The 4282-nt window shown below is 40.7% G+C and overlaps 1 pseudogene; it reads left to right on the forward strand.

Annotated features, from left to right (window-relative positions):
• Positions 1–3997, forward strand: part of LOC116089469 — a 5198-nt pseudogene extending 1201 nt beyond the window's left edge.
• The last annotated feature ends 285 nt before the right edge of the window (positions 3998–4282 follow it).

The raw sequence follows: 4282 nt of genomic DNA on the forward strand, positions 1-4282 counted from the left end.
AAAAAAAAAAAAAAAAAAAAAAAAGAGCAGTGGTGTATTTTATTTTAGTGTGTGTGTGTGTGTGTGTGTGTTGGCAGGAGAGAAAGAGAGACTTGCTATGTAGCTCTGACTGGCTTGGTGCCCTCTATGTAGCTCAGGCTTTTCTCCTGCCTTATGCTCCTGAGTGCTAAGCTTATAGGCATGAGCCACTACAACTGGGACAGACATTAAATTTTGCTGTTCTTTTGAGACATAGTCTCTCTATGTAGCCATGGCTATCTTGGAACTTTCTCTGTAGACCAGAACCTACAGATATCTGATTGCTTCAGTTTCTCAAATTCTGAGATTAAAGGCATGCACCACCACATCCTGCCATAAATTATTTAAATTAGAAATTCTATTGTGTATATGTGTATGTTTGTGTATGTATATGTGTATGTTTGTGTATGAACCATGTAGGCCCAGGAATCAAATTCAGATCATGAGCCTTGGCAGCAAGTGCGTTTATCTGCTGAGCCATCCTGCTGGCCTGTGAACATTTTTAAATGATTACCTCGTGTCAAAGCAAATAGCCACAGCCCTCGGCTCTTTCCACTTCTCAAGATCAGGTACTGTTTCTCCTAGTGGAGGAGGGCACAAGTATTGGTGCTTATGATGGCTTGACATCGTGTTTGGAGAGTCTGTCAATTCGTGGTAAGGTGTCTTTACATGTTGTAGAGAAAAAAAATCGAAGGAGCACAGCAACTCGTGATTCTGCAGCAACGGGGTAAAGCTGAAGTAAATTTATAAGGCAAAAATAAGGGAGCTGGTATAGAGAGAGAACGGGACATTTAGCAGGTGCATATGGCACAAATCGTGACAATCACGTGACAGAGGTGTCAGAAATTGCTTTTCAGGCCAGGGGTTTACTCTTTATGTACATTGGAATCACTCAGATAGTTTTAACAAATGTTAATATCTGGACCTTACTCTGCAGGCTCTCTGTCTCTGTCTCTGTCTGTCTCTGTCTGTCTCTGTCTGTCTCTCTCTGTCTCTGTCTCTGTCTCTCTGTCTCTCTCTCTCTCTCTCTGTGTGTGTATATGTGTGTTAGTAGTGATGGAACTCAGGGCTCATGTATGCTAGGTGAACTGTTTATCTCAACCCTCACTTTAGCCTTTTGAAAAACATGCCTCCCTCAGTCTCAGTCTCACGTGAAGTCAGAATTGACAGCTCCGTCCTAAGCTTGTATTTTTTTTCCTATGAATCATTTCAGGCCGCCTTTGCATAACAGTTTAATCTCTTATTTTTTAATCTCTTATTTACTGCTTCTCCTCGCTACTGAAATGCAAATGCATGGTTTGCATATTTATTTTAGAATGCTGCAGGGCAGGAAACCAAGCCTATTTTTATTCTTCCCTTTACCAGGTGACAGAGAGCCACACGTGACAGTTTGCATCGCAGGGCTTGCGATCTGGGAGCATCCTTTGCTGGTTTTGCTGTCACGGAGGGCATTGTGACTAAGTGACCAGACCATCAGGACTAGAAGCTGGCAGTCCTGAGTCCAGTTGGCAGCTTGGGCTACACTGTCAACTTTTTCTAGGAGATAGAGAATTGGGCTGCAGTGTCTCTTGCAATGACCTGGTTCTCCCAAAGGACCTTGACCACTGTGGTGCTTGGGAGAGGTAGGAAAGAGGTTGTCCTAGGGAATTAATAGCTTTAGGAACTTCTTCAGATAGAGCAGACACTGGGTAAGCTTTCTTTGATAGGTCCAAGAAAATCAGGAATTCTAGAGCCATTGAAGATAAAATAGGAAAAGGATGTGGGACCAGCCTTGACCTTGGAGAATGGCCTTGGGTCTCAGACTTAGCTAGGTCTAAGAGATGATCAGAATTCAACTAGATATTTTTGATATAAAACTACCAGTGGATAGTTTTAACATCCAGAGTTGTATGATCTTATAGGTAGCATATAGAAATGACAAGAAGTCAAAACAAAACAAAAGACCCCCAAAGGGAGACGTATATGAAAAGAACTAGAGATTCTTTTGTATGTGCATATGGTCTGTATGCTTATGTATATGTACATGTGTGTATATGGATATTGGTGCCTGTGGAAGCCAGAGGTCAAAGTTGAGTGGCTTTTAAAAATCACTCTCTGCTGTTCTTTTGGAGCTGGATCTCTGGCTGAGTCTGGAGTAGCAGTCACTGGTCTGGCTAGATTAGTAAGGCAGCAAACCCTACTCTTGTTTTTGCCTTCCAGGCACTGGGATTCTAGACTTGTGCTGCTGGCTTTCTTACAAGGGTACTGCTGATCTGAGCTCCTGTTTGTGTGGCAAGTACTCTATCATCAACTAAACAATCCCAGCAGCCCAAGGACAAAAGATTCTTTAGAGATAAATGAACAAATACATAGTTCTACGCTTTCAAGGTTAAAGAAACACCAAATCAGGTTTAATACCTGGGTGGATATTGTAGACTGGCTCGGAGACATAGTCAGTAACCTAAGGGGATGCGTTGCTCAGCAACGTGCATCTTTAAATTAGAAATCGACTCAAATTAGGGCTTGATGGGTCAGCGTTCTCCTTAGCTTGTTAGCTTGTTGCATCCTCAGTCAGCTGAGAGAAAGGGACCATCTTCTCCATGGTAGACATTTTAGTAGTCCTGGGAGCAATTACAATTAAGGCTGCCAATGTTTAAGGGAATAAAAACTATCACTTTAATCTCTTCAAAATAAACAATTGGCGCATATGTAATAGATTACAGATGTACACCTCACAACTTAAAAAAGACTTTGGCCTATTACAATAATGTATCACACCTAGTATTCTACTGTGACATTTGTATTCTCCTTGCTATCTATGATTCTTTTCAAGTTGAAATCTAAGATTATATCAACTTTGTAACACTTAACAGAATTTCAGGTTCATTGTTTTTCTTTCTTTCTTTTTTTTTGTAGTCTCAATTTATAAGGTCTATTTTAAAAATCACTTTTATACTTTGAGAAGTTTGTCAGTTAGGTGAAGTACCTAAAATGGAATCAAATACATTAGATGTCACCGATTCTTGACCTTTTAGTTATGATCGGATATAGTATCAAATATACAAAAATTTATAAACACTACTTATGATGTTAAAGAGGTTTAATTAAGTGTATAAATGGACAAAGCATTAATCAAACGCCTCTCAAAATGCTAATATTTGTTAGCATTGTAAATAGGACAATAAGCTGGGCAGTGGTGCCACATGCTTTTAATCCCATCATTCAGGAGTCAAACAAAGGGAGGCAGATCTCTGAGTTCAAGGCTAGTCTGGTTTACAAATTGAGTTTCAGGGAAGCCAAGGCTATACAAGAGAAACCCTGTCTCGAAAATAAATAAAAATAAGTAGGATAATAAGAGTCCTCATTTGCTTTATAAGCTCAAGGAAGGGCTATGAATGCCTAAGTCTATAAACTAAATATTCTCACTTTTTGGTTTTTGGCTTGGAGGAGGCTACGGTGCAACTTTCTTTGGTCATCCTGAATCTGGATTCATTCGACCAGCCACCTCCACCGTGCTGTCCAAGTTCCACCCTGATGAGATCAAAGTCATGTACTTGAGGTGCACCAGAGGCAAGGTCAAAGCCATATCTGCCTGGGCCCCAAGATCTGTCCTCTGGGTCTGTCTCCAAAAAAAAAAAAAAAAAAAAAAAAAGTTGGTGATGACATTGTCAAGGCTACTGGGAAAAGTCTCAGGATTGCAGTGAAACTGATCATCTAGACTGGCAGGCCCCGACTGAGGTGGTGCCCTCTGTCTCCACCCTGATCCTCAAAGCTGTCAAGGAGCCACCAAGAGACAGGAAGAAGCAGAGGAACATTAAACACAGTGGAAATGTCACTTTTGATGAGATTGTAATACCCATGTTTAGGCAGAGAACTTTCAGGAACTATTCAGGAGATCCTGGGTACTGCACAGTCTGTGGGCTACAATGGGGATGGCCACCACCCTCGTGACATCATAGATGACAGCAACAGGGGTGCAGTGGAGGGCCCAGCTAGTTAAGAAGCAAGAAACTATTCAATAAAAGACTATCTGATAAAAAATTATTAATTCTCAAGACCTAAACAGGTTGGGTTTCAAAAAATCACTAATTTGACTGTTTTCTTTCTCTTTAACTCTTTCTTTTATTTTTAAGATTATAATTACACCATTTCCCCCTTCCCTGTCCTCTCTCTAAACCCTTCCCTATAGCTCTCCTTGCTCTCTTTCAAGTTCATGGCCTCTTTTTCACTAATTGCTGTTACATGCACATGTATATACCCATATATTCCTTAATATAACCTGCTC

Source organism: Mastomys coucha, unplaced genomic scaffold (assembly GCF_008632895.1).
Source record: "Mastomys coucha isolate ucsf_1 unplaced genomic scaffold, UCSF_Mcou_1 pScaffold14, whole genome shotgun sequence".
NCBI lineage: Eukaryota > Metazoa > Chordata > Mammalia > Rodentia > Muridae > Mastomys > Mastomys coucha.